We start from the raw sequence: 13,393 nt of genomic DNA, 5'->3' as shown, positions 1-13,393 counted from the left end.
GTACCTCTGTTAGGGAGGGAAAGTCCTTCTGTAGGTGATAAGTTTGGGGATGTGTTTACCTCCAATTCCAATGTTCCACGTGCAGTTGAATATACCTTGTAGAAACACTTCAGAGACTTTAAAGCTTTGTTTGTTACAGAACTGAAACTATCAAAACTAGCAAACAAGTTTTCATTTAGTTTTCCTCATAGGTTTGGGGTTTGTTCTTTTTTTTAAGGTTTATTGTAATCTGAAGCAATCATGTAATGCAGAGAAAAATCCAGATCCTCCATGAAAGCAAAGATTAGATTAGATTACATTAGATTACATTAGATTACATTAGATATCTGCAGCAAGAAGCCCTTGTGGAATATTTTTATTGGGAGTTCAGGTATTTTGAAACCATGCAGCTAATTAATTTCTCCATTTTAATATTAAAAATTATGCATCTGGAATATGTTGTCTCTCTAAGAAATAGGGAGGCCTGGGTTTCAATCTCTTTGAAAAGATCCATTTATTATAAAAAGTATTATATTTCCCAGGCACTATTTTTGAAAACAGGATTCAGGTCTGTGAGGTCATTTGAATTGCCAGGATAATGATATTACTAAATGTGTTTGTGTGTGATTCTGACATAAATGACAGACTTTCACTAAACTTGGAGAACTATTCTTATGCTTCTGACTGTTTCAGTAGCCAGTGCTTGTGTGATTCAGTATTAGCCAGCACTGGTTTGGTGTGTGGCTGGACAAGGGTGAGAAGAGGAAAAGGGCAACCAGAAAATAATGATTGTAAATTTATTATTTTTCAAATAGTTAGAGCTACATTTTAGTTTATTTTCTTTTTAGGTGAACAATATTTAATCAACTGGAAATTATTTGTGAATCAGTGCAAAACTTCCCTATAGTTTATAAAAAAACCTAAGCAGGAATGTTGTTCTACTATGTTCCCCCCCTACTTATGCAGAATTTCTGCTTTGCAACCCAAATGTACTGCTTAAATGGCCCAGCTGATTATATGACTTGTTGCAAAGACTATTAGACCTCTTTAAGTGGTATTGCAAAAATGCAGGGAATACTGAAAAAAATACAGGCAAGGTAGCTCTGCTGATGTTTAACAGACACAAGAAAGTTTTCTACTTAAAACACAACTTTCTATCCTTTTATGATATCTGTTATAGCCAGTCTCCAGCATTTGGATATATTCACGAGCCCAGTAGTGGATCCTCTGTTTTCAACTTTGAAAAAACAGAGTGGAAACTCACCAGAAAGTCAGATGAAAACATTCTGCAGCCTACAGCAGATTCTGTGCTACATGGCCTTTGAGCTGCCCGAAGAACAATTGGGAAGTGTGGGAATTGCTCAAGAGAAGTCGTGAATTGTTTTGGGATTTACTCAACATATTCTAATTTTGGATGAAAGATGTGATTATGGAAGCACATAATAAGCATTCTCTCCTACACTCACAAAGAGTTTGTTTTCAAATCATTCTCTGTTACACATGCTCAGATTCTGTGGCATTATATCAGCCCATTCGCATGCTTCAGTCAGGTTCCAGAATGGATTCCTAATGATGCAGTGGTTTTTTTCCTTCTAAATGAATAAACAAATGGAATTCCTACCTGTCCTACAAGTGCTACTGTTCTTGTGACAACGGTTGTGCAGTGAAGCTGGATTTGTTTCAGGGCAATGCCTTCCACCCTTCCTTATTGCACAGAAAAGAAGCGAAGAGCACAGTTTATTTGGACCCATAATCAGGTGGAACCTGTTTCTCATGTTCTATTGAAGAATGAGTAGAGAAGACCTCATGGCAGCAGTAGGTGGGGATGTTTGGCCAACCTCCCACCCAGGTAGACTAACTGAATTAAGACCTTGGCTATGTTGAGGCCCCAGTCCAGCAAAAGGGACTTGGTGGCACAATGGGGTGAATCTAAATCAAAATATGTCAAAGATGAAAAAATATCGTAAAATTTTCTGAGCCATGGTAAAACCCAGAGGCTTTTTTTTCTTAACCTAAGGGAGCAGTTAAAAAGGTTATTGCATTCAACAATTTTTTAAAGCACTTTTGCAATCATGAGCAAACCTCTGTATCAGTTGGCATCACTTCTTGGTGTCCTTCATTAAGGGCAAAGAGGTAAAATAAAAGCACAGAATTAAGCTCAGCGATCCAGAGCACTGATTCATGTCTTTATATGTAAAATTTATGCCTTCAAAAGTTCAAATTTATATTTTCTGAAAGCATAAATGGCTATTCTACTTCTATCATTATCCTTGTATTTTTCAGTGGCTATAAATGTGGTTATTAAATCTAGAGTGTGTCTTCTGCAGTGGTTTCATTGTCCATATATAGATATCAAGACAGCTACAGACTACTTAATGACAGCCTTTTTTAGGTCCAATGAATGTGTCAGTAAAGGAAACCAAGAATTTCTCTTAATAAAATCGTTTTCAGCATCCTTGAGGACTCATTAAGTGATGTCTTTAGAAGTCATATTCAGTGAGCTAATTAACATGATCAGAATGTGCATTCCTTCCTTATGATTAATTTCATAGCACCAAAAGGAAAACTCTAGGTAAAAGTCTTAGTGACACTAAATACATAGATCCTTATATTCTGTGTTGGAATGCATGACACACTGGCTACAGTTTGAATAACTGTTTAAAGTATTTTGAAAGCAGCAAGGACATAATTCAACTTAAGTTCTCACTTTCCCTCAGCAGAAGTACACAGGGCATTAAACAGCTTGGGCAAACAGTCTGGAAAGTTACGTTGCGGTTCATCTTGTTACACTTGGTGCTTTATATGTAATGGTGGTTTTTGCTTTGAGTTCCACTCAGTAAACCTGGGACTTCAGCTTTTTTATGGAGACATAAAAGTTTGCAATACCTAATCTTCTTTATTGTGATGATCTACTCACCGTGAGGCAAAGACAAAGCATATGTAAGGAATAAGGATCGCTTTCATCACTCTTATAGGTTTGGCATCTCAGAGATTAAGAATACTAAAATATTAACCACAGGAGAAAATGTTGCGGATGGCTTTTTAAAATTTTTTAAACTGAAATATGAGTGACATGACCTATTCCTGAGGCACTTGCATTGAAGTTTATTGGCATGGTGATGTTTTTTTAGCATCCACATGAACATTGCTCTATAGTATTGTCCTGTAGGGTATAAAATCAGTAGTGACACTCAAGTATGCTGTTTCCTTTGAATTAGTCTAATCTTGGTTTAGTTGACTGAACTATACTTGAGTTATTGGAAGACAATAGCCTTTGGTGATATAATTTGATTGTAATAGGATGGAAAACTAAACGTTGTATTCCTTAGTGTCTCTGACTGGAACAGATGAATGGGATGGAGTTATTGAATACTGCCTAAGGAGTTTGGCAATGAGTTCTTCAGAGAATTGCACAGCTTAAATATTCTATTTTCCTCTGTGTCTGATGTGGTGCACTGACTGCCTGCCCTTCTTACTTTGCTTGAGCAGACATCTTGTTTCAGCTATGATGAGATACATCAGTGTAGCTCCCACTAATAGTCTCTGATTTCTATTTTGTTGCTGGTTTATGTCAATCAATCTGTCTCCATCTGGAGATCTCTTCATGTTTGGAGAGTTGGCTGTTGAAACACTTCTAGCTGAAGCCATACTAATACATTTCTCTAGCTTAAACTCTTTACCGATTTTAAACCACCAGGTTCATATGAGAATGAATGGAATTTGGTAACTGAAAGGGCTTTAAAGGTATCATCCCTGGGAAATAATTTTTGAAACAAAAATGTTAATTAACTGTGCATTATAAAGAGATTAGCTTTCTAAAACTAGAAGAAGATACAGGTCAAGTAACAGACTAATGATGTTCATTTGCAAATAATACTAATTATTAACTACTTAAAAGGACTAAATTGCATTCTTTTCAGTAAAAAATTATTGATACATTTGGCATTATGGCACTGTAATAATAAAAATAAGATTTTAATGAAAATACAGATATCCATTCAGATTCCTGGTTATTGAGCATGTTCTGCCTGTGGTCATAAACAACTCTTTAAAGGACTAATATATTGATTAACGACCACCATTTAGGTGTTAAAGCTGACAAATCTAAAAAAAAAGCCCAACCACCAGATCAGTGCACCAAGGGTGGGTTTGATATTAAATAAATCTGGGATCAAAAGAGTGGTCCTGTTTGATTTCAGCACTTCTGTTGTTCCATTTCTTATTTAGAATGCTACGCTCTCTGTGAATTTTATCAGAGAATGCTACTTTATGGGACACTTTAGTACAAATTACTGTCTCTAAAGTTTTTCCTACAGAGCAGAGAAGGGAAGAATTCAGCTATATGTTCCATCTTTACTACTGCATTCCTCAGAATGTTCCATATGTTTACCTTTATCTGACTTTAGATTTTGTGCCTTTGTGGCTGCTGGCAAGAGCAGTTGAATTCTTTCATGCCTGTTGCTTTAATAAGGAATGTGAAGCCACATACACAGTAACATGAGAACACAACAGTGTGAAGCAGAAATAATCCCTGATGAGATGCGTATCTTGAGTAGGGATTAGGAATGCTTTGCACCCAGTTCTTTATTTGGACTGTTACTCTGAAAAATTCCAAAAGGGGGCAATCTTACCCTCTGCCTGGAAGCTATAAATATAATTCAGCTGGGAAAATACAGCACACTACTTTCCAAGTTCTCATTTACCTTAGAAAACTGAAGGTTAGTGCAATGGTGAAAACAACATTTAAGGGTTTGGTTTTCTTTTTGAAAAGCAAATTTTAAAAGAGACACTGGATTTTCAAACTTTATTAACTGCAACAGTATGGATACATGTGGTCACTTTCAAATTGTGATGGATAAAATTATCTGATGCCCTTACTTAGAGTGAAAAATCAGGGTGTCGAGAGGGAGAAACATTAAAAAGTAATATAATAAATTCCTTATGGACATATGTCAAACATGCCTATGCTGGAGATTTAGGGAAAAACAGAATCTCAAACTCATCCTCCTTCACCAGATGATTGGCGCTTACGAACTTGAGACAAAAACTCTGTGCTAGCTTGGAGAAATGGAATTTTTTTTTAATAATTTCTTATCTTTCTGTAGTGAAGTAGAAGAAATAATCTATAGCCATGTGCTTGCCATTAATTTGTAGTAACTTTTTAACTATATAGAGTATTTTCTGTAAGAAGAATGCCTATTTTCTTTCTATATGCTTCTTCCTCGGCAATGTGTTGTTGACCCATCTTTTGTAATTTGATTGCAGCAGTCATTTAGTTCCACAAAAAGAAAATATTTAATGTATATGATATATATAGATCTACTAGCCCCCCAAAATAGTTTAAACAGATATTAGAAAACCAACACCAAGCCAATATCCCTTGGTTGAACCAAATGGGTGTTCCAAAGGAAGGCTGCAGGAAGCTGGTGAGGAACATTCTTGCTCTTGACTGTGTGGCACAGGATGCTGCAGTCCCAGCCTCGCAGTTTTCTCCAGAGACCAACCTTCTGAGTATCCTGTCATGCTCTCAGACTGAATGTCTGCCACATGTTCAGAACTCTGGTATCTCACTGATAGCTCCCTGCCTCAGAAATCAGGCAGTTATTTCAGGCCTCTGCTGAAAGAGGCCCAGCATGCTGCAGGGGCATCTGTCACTGGAGTGTGCTGTTTGTTACAGGGCAGGTGAGAACTGTGCTGGTGGAAGAAAACGGACACATACAGCTCCGAGGTACTTTCTGAGCTTGGCTTTATCTTGCATTTAGAGAACACTTCTGATGCTTTAAAGATATTCAACATTTTGAGAGACTTCTGAAGCTGATATTTATGAAATGTTCAATAACTTCTCTTTTTACCTGTGGTTCATCCCCATGACACGGGGGCTGAGTATCCACCCATGGTACACCCAAATCCTATAGTGAGTCATTACTACATGGAGCCTGGCTAAAGCTGATAGATTACCTGTAGTTAAATGAATTTCAGTTTGTGATGTTTAGAGTCTTGGGCTCCAGTCCATACAGTATGAATAAAGAGGCCCAGACTGTCAACCTGTGTCTGCTGCAGTAGGTCTGACCTCTGATTCACAGCAAAGAGGGAGGCTGGTACAGTCACAGTTCCATACAGCGTTATGGTTAAATGTATTTTCATAAGATGTATTTGAAGCTAAAATAAATTATAGCACCACTTTATTTTTATTGTGTTAAGCAGTATACTTTTTTTTTTTTTTTTTTTACCTTGCTTCACATTCATATGATGTAGACTATTTTAAACCCAGCCACATTTTTCTCCCCTCTAGAGAAGATGACCATATCAATTGCCTCACTATCTGTTTACATTCTGGAAAGAGTCCTTGGGGATTTTCTCTTTCTGAAATAAACGTTTGCTTATGGATTTTTTTTTTATTGTCACATCCATGGCATTTTTAAAGTAAATATGAGTACAAGGTTTATATTATTTTAAATGTATATTGTATTTGTCTTCCCAACACTGTGGTTTTTAGTACTGTGAATACCGTAGTATGGAGCCAGCCTATTAAACAGCCTGTTTTTGTAAGGAAACTGTTAGTCCACCTACAATATTCTATTGCTTACTGTGTTCTTCCAATATGCTTAGCATTCCACAACCTAAATGATCATTTGTTGAACAAATTCATGCTTTTATTAGTCAAAATACAGAGAAAACAGAGCCCCCCTGTTTCAAGATATTTGCTAATGCACGGTTAATTATCACATATAGCTTACTATAATTCATTTTACAGGGAGACCTCCTGCAGGTAACATACTAGCAGTTTATGAAGCAAAATAACCTCACTATAGATTAGAACTGTTTCACTACTGGTCAGACAGTTGCTGCTTCTAGGCCTTCTCACTTCACATTGCTAATTTGAACAAGGCTTTATTTTTATATTTGTCAGCAGCAAGACTGTAGCATGGTTGTTAAACCTCTCCCAGGCCTAATTAGAGTAGCAATGCTAGCATTCATAATGAATCTCGTGTCCTGGGTTGGAGGAGGTAGCCGTGGTGCTACAGTAGCTTCCTGGCAGACAGTTGCTGGCAGGTTTAAGGTAGCTTGTGGCTGGCAATATTAAGTGACTGTTGAAATTCATTGACTCCACTGCGGCTTATGTGTCTAGATGACAACAAGTTTACACGGTTCTTTTATAGTTACAGCAAATGGGTCCATTTAAATATTTATTAGGTGATTATGGTGATGTGAAATGGAAAAAAATTGCAAAGTACAGTATTGCATGTATAACTGTTTTAACTGTTTGTACAAAATAGGCCTGTGGTATCATTTGAAATTACAGCATCTTTTTTTCCTCATAAATATTTATAGAGTATCAGTAGCTAGGAATGCTAATTTATTTGCATTTTGTTTCTTATTTAATTTGACAGCCTTTTGGGTAGCCATTAAAGGCACTCACCCTGATTTGAATGAAGGATCTTTCAATCAGCAGTTGAGTGGCATTTTGATTGGAGTGGGTGAAGTTCAATTTTAGGAGTTCATTTTGCTTTATGAGACACAGAAAGGAGTATTACCTGTGTGTGCTCAATGACGGGAGCACCCCCAGAAGGCCTGCTTCTCTGAAACTCTCGCTTCTGAAGAATTTGTCATAGTTTTTGCATTAAATGTAGTCAGTTTGGTTTATTTTGCTCTTTTTCTGCCTTAATAAAGGTGAAAATAACACAAAAGCCAGGTATAATTTCTGAAAAAAATCAGGCAAGAGTTGTTGTAAAATATTAATATGACTTGGATGATAGAACAAGCTATTTCAGCTATATAGATAAAAGGATTAAATGCAGACAGAAAAAGAAATCTAATTCATCGACAGCTTTGTAGCTACTGTTTACTTTGTCACAGCAACAGAAGAGATGGAAGTGAGTCAATCTCACTTAAGGGCATGAGAGAACACGATGATGTTATCTAGAGGTGTCAGAGCAAATATACACATTGGAAATGCTTTCAGTGATGGCACAGAAAATAGTTACCATGAAGAAAAATCAGGCATAGTACAGTAAATTTAGTCTGAATATATGTGTGTCTGCATCTATGTGTAAACTTACACATAGTATGAGAGACTTGCTCTTTGTAAAGAAAATAATTACACTTCAGCAGCTTCACTCACAGTGCTATCACTGAACTTCACTCCTGTTTAGAAATTTAAATTTGCTGCAAGTGGGTGGCAGAACTTTCTGAATCTATATTTTCTAAAGAACAGAAATAAACAGTAGAGATGAATCTGAAGTCGGCTCTTGTGAGGGGAAGTGTAAAATGTGCATCATTGTCAAATAGAGGCAGTGAACACCAGCTGAAGTTGTTTGGCTGTTTTGAGATATTGACCAACATGTATCCACAGGTCTGACTTGTGCTTTGCTAATTCTGTGCACATACTTTCTTAGATATTTTCACATCAATTTCAGCCGGCTTTGAATACTTTCTATTTTCTTCTGCTGAAAAATTAATTCATTATTTGGGCCAGTTTTGCCAATTTTACTTGAGGAGAGTGGTTACACAGCCTGGAAATATTGACAGCAACTTGAAATGGAGATGGAGAATTTTCATACTTTTGAAAATGAGGTGAATTACTCTTCTGAACAGAATAAGAAATTCTGGGAAGTCAAATGGAGACATGAAGCTGAATTAACTGTTCCACATGAAGCTACTGGAATACCCATAGGCTTCCTTAAGGCATGCTGTATTACGTCTAGGATTGGGATATAGTCTACTGTATAGACTTCAAGCTTGGGTGACATTTTGTTACTGAGTTAATATTTATTTTGTTACCAGTAGGAAAAAGCAAGACAGAAATCCTATAGGCATATATTTAATGCTGGTTTTAGCTCAAATTTGGTGCCCATATTCAAAATTGAGAGAGCTAGTGACCAAAGGATACTATTACGGTACTAGTATTAAAAATTAGACTAGTATTAGATTAGAATTAGAATTAGTATTAGAGTTCAGTTGAGAATTGGGTGTTCGGTTTCTTTTCTGCTATGAGAACTCAAAAGCTTAGGGGGTGAATTATTGCATTAATAAACTGTCTTTATGATTATAATGTTATTTATCCTCAGGCTGAAGAATTCTGTGCTTATGTCTGCACTAGTTTTGGGTGAAGTCCTATGGTGGCCAAGATGAGAAGTTAGACTTGCAGCTCAGAGTGAACGTCCATTGATGTGAAAGGAGGACAGTGGAAATGTGTCCTTGTGAGTCCACAACAGCCCTGGTCCTTAGGGCTGTCGATCCAATTATTTTCACAAGGACTAAATTCATTTAAAAGACGATGAAGTGAGGGGGGGGAAGGAACATTCCTTAGCTTTTTGAGTCTGGAACTTCTGTCCTATGCTCTGCTCAGATTTTCCAGTGAGATCACTTCCTGAATGGGGAGTAATATTAGTAAGTGTTCTGAGAGGCAGGTTCAAAAGCTGAGCACATGGAATTGGCCCAGCTTCGTGGTATCCCATCAGTGACAAAGCTGAACTTGGTTCGAGTTTTCCAATAAGCTCAGAACTGTCACATGTGCAGCTTGAATAAGATGAGCTAAATTATATATATTGCATGCACATTTTTGTGTTAAAGAATCTGTGAAATCAAATCTTTGAAGTGTGCATGGGTGTGTTGTATTTGCATTCAATATAGAGTTGACTGTTCATCCAGTGCTGTAGCCTTCTCTACCTCCATTTTCTGCCACAACTTTGTGCCATCTGTACTCAATATACTGTTAAATACTTTATTTTCAAGAGATTTCTGCAGTTTAGTAGTTGAAGCTACTATATTTTATACATTTCTAAGAACTGTTACAAGTTTATTGTTATAATCTACATTTATGAATTTCAATAACACTTAAAGGTGGGGATGTACTGTTCTCCCAACTGAACTAATACAGAAAGTAAGACAGAAATCTTGTTCAAGAGATAGTTATTTAAATCTGTCTCTGAGTACAAAGTGGTGCTCTCACCACTGAGTCCCTCTTATGCTGACATTCCTTCTTGTGATCCATTTAGATGAAATAAAGAGGGGTGGGGAGATGGCAAAAAACATGGAGTCATGAGACAGCACCATTCACTGCAGATGGCAAAATAAAGCTTCTTTTTACAGTATCCAGAGAAATAATTTTAGACAATCAGTAGTACAGTAAACTACATTCTGTCTCTGTGTATGACACCGAGAAATAAAAATATATTTTTTAATTGAATGAAAAATATGAGGTCCAAGCATCAAGATCTTAGCACTAGGACAAACTGGAAATTTTCCAGTGGAACATTTTTCCCTCAGCTAATGCCAGTTCACCAAAACCTAACACGTTGCATGAAAATGTCTATTCCAATGAAATTTTTGATGGAAATGTTCTTGGTTTGCTGCCAGCTCACCCGCTTTTCCCAGCTCTCAGCTCCCCGGCATCTCAGGTGGAACAGTGCCAGAAAGTCAAGTTTCTTCACGTTCCTGGCCTGTTTGGCAGACTGCCATGAGGGATGGGAGTCTGGGCTCTCAAAAGTGGACAAGAAACCTTATACATGCACATACAACCGTACACATACTCTCACAGGTCATTTAAATCCATGTCAGTTCATTCAAAGTAAAGGGGTTTTTTTTAACATAGAGGGTCTTTTAAATATGACCCTCCTATGGAAATTTCTCATGTTGGTATTTTAATTCCAACTTGCAACTGAAAAAAAAAATTGGGGAATATGAAAAATTCTCCTTATAAGGTGAATACTGGTTCCTGTGCAACTGCGTGTTGCACTATTGTCACTGAGGCTATCAACAGCTCCATCTGCCTTCTCTCTTTCACTGCATAACAAGAGCTATATTTAAAACAGGTATGGTGCTTACACACTTAGCCTTAACAAAACAAGATAATATTTTTAGAGCTTTGTAAATATTTGTTTTAAAAATTCCTCCTAAGCCACCTTATACAAGGCAGGCAATCTTTTCTTGCTCACTAAGTGGACTGAGGGGATAGAGAGTTTCAATGTTTTTGCCTGAATGATAAACAGAAAATAGGCACATATACTGAAATTCTGACTGAGAGGGCCCTGAAGCAGAAGCACTGTAATGTACTTTTCCATAGCCTCACTTCATGCACTGCAAGCTGCTCAGTTGCTTATTATATGTAAGTAAATAAATAAGTTTCAATCACACTGTGTAGGCAATTTCTGACTGGGGGAATGTGTTCACATTTGGGACGAAAAGCAGTTGATTCAAGTACCCACTAATGAATTTCTTTTCTGACTATTCTTAATACCTTGGATGAGCATAACAAAGTCTGGCTCTTTAGGACATTAGTACTTACTGCAGTTTACTTTTCAGTTGAGAAGCTGGGATTTATAGTTATAGATAAAGTTCAAGATTTCACTGAAGAAAGTTTCCTGAGTAGAGTTTCACTTCTTGTAAATTCATATTGTCATCATCAAATCTGAGCCTCACTGCCAGTCTGACAAAAATGTATTGCTTTTGTAATAATGGGAAAACAATAAATGTCCTGTACAGGATGCTAAAATCTCTGTTACACAGAGAAAATACCTATCTTTGTTAAAAAAAGGGAAAAACCATTGGTGTTTTGTTTTATTTTGGTTTTTTGGGGGCATAACATTGTGTAATAATGCAGGAGGCTGCATTGATGCTGTCTCTGACTCTTTCACAAATGTGATCTGAAGTTGCTCCCCATGTCTTTCTATTATGAAGTGGCAAAATGGGAATAATCAGCAGAATGTTCCTGTATTAATGATAATATTATGTACCCAAAAACTTGTAAAAGGCTCAGATAAAGTGCACTGTTAGACTCACTAAATATTGATTTGTGGCATTGAAGAATTTTACTATGATGGGAATTTGAATGCTCTAAACGTGCATGGGTTTGCCCTTGTCATTGTAATTACACTGAAGAAGGTTCCATGAGTTGCAAGCATCAGGAGAAAGTGGGTAAACTATTTATTGGCAGAAACTTTAGTTCAATCCTAAAACCCATTTTCTCCCTTGCTGAGGCTGCAGAGAATCCCAAGATCTTTTCCTCACATTCACTTTGACATCAGTCTATCCACGAGCAGGAGAGAATGGGATGAGTGTGTTTGTGTGTACATGTACACAGCAGGATTGAGCAACTCAAATTAATCCTCTGGAAGGAAAATAATACATACAATCACAGACTTTTTAATTGGTTTCCAATTAAATGTTCCTTGATAAAAATGATGCAATGGAAACCTTTTAACAGTTGCTTTTTAATGTCCCTAAATCGGTTGCACTCTCTAATCTCCTAATCTTTTCGCAAAGGAGAGCAGAAAGGCCTCTCTACAAAGCAATCCTGACTGCTTTATTTGACTCATCAAGGTGAGAGGAAGATGGGAGAGTGCTGCAACTCATATGCTGCAAATACAATTCAATATGTGCAAAAAAGTGACAACTGCATTCTTCAGGTCTTTATGTCGAAGAATCAGTGCTGGACTGTGGTATGCAAGCGAAGACATCTTCTTACTCTTATCTGACTAGTGTTCTCTAAGAGCATCTCTGGTGTTCTCTAAGATTATACTCTAATCTGACTGAGGGGAAAAAAGCTCATCTCCCTGTAAAACAGAACACTGGCACTGATTTTCCTCAGCAGCTACCTTGCATTAAGTGAAGCTCAGCTCTTTACTGTAAGACTGAACTGAACCCCCTCCAGTGTTCCAGGCACTCACAGCTGCTCTCTGGTGGAATGAGGAAATTCTGCTTTCCATACAGAAGTCCATCATCTAAGATTTTGAAGTTTCGTCTTATTTATCCAAACATAATGTAATTCATTTCTCTGATTGTTCTCTGGATATGTTAAGAGCCTTAAACAAGTCTATGCTTGAAAATTTGTATCTGGATCTAAGTCTTTGACTATTTCTACCCCATAATATTACAGTATTGAAACAGGTAAATTCACAGAAAAAAATTGCACTGGCAGTATTTTGGGGTGCTGGCTTTGGCGTTAGCTGAGAGCGAGCAGGATATGGTTGTGTTGTGCAATGCATTGTTGTGCTGTACATTGTCAGAAAGAGGCTGATTTTCTTAATGCAAACAAAATGTTTGATGTTAGACTTAGGGTGTTTCTGTTCCCAGTGTACCAACCTTCCTGACAATTTCTATTAGCTCTTCATGTTTTAAGACCTCAGACTCACAGTGAAATCACCTTTATACCGAAGTACATATCCTACTGTATTCCTTAATACCAGGGCTGGTAAGATAAGAAACAGGAATTCCTAACTCCATGTGCTGAAATGGACTGAGCCCAGTGGGCCTGTACAGAAGGTAGATTCTCAAATATTCAGGGGTTCAGAAACACGTCCATTGCTGGGGCTGGGGCCAGAGAGGCAGCAGGGAAGAGCAGCTACAGAAATCAGAGTTAAGGATTTGGGCTCAAATTTTTGTAGGAGCCTATGTAAGTAAAGGCACCTCTCTT

Source organism: Corvus moneduloides, chromosome 19, assembly GCF_009650955.1.
Source record: "Corvus moneduloides isolate bCorMon1 chromosome 19, bCorMon1.pri, whole genome shotgun sequence".
Taxonomy (NCBI): domain Eukaryota; kingdom Metazoa; phylum Chordata; class Aves; order Passeriformes; family Corvidae; genus Corvus; species Corvus moneduloides.
The sequence above is the reverse complement of the archived record's forward strand: the minus strand, read 5'-3'. Positions refer to the sequence as shown.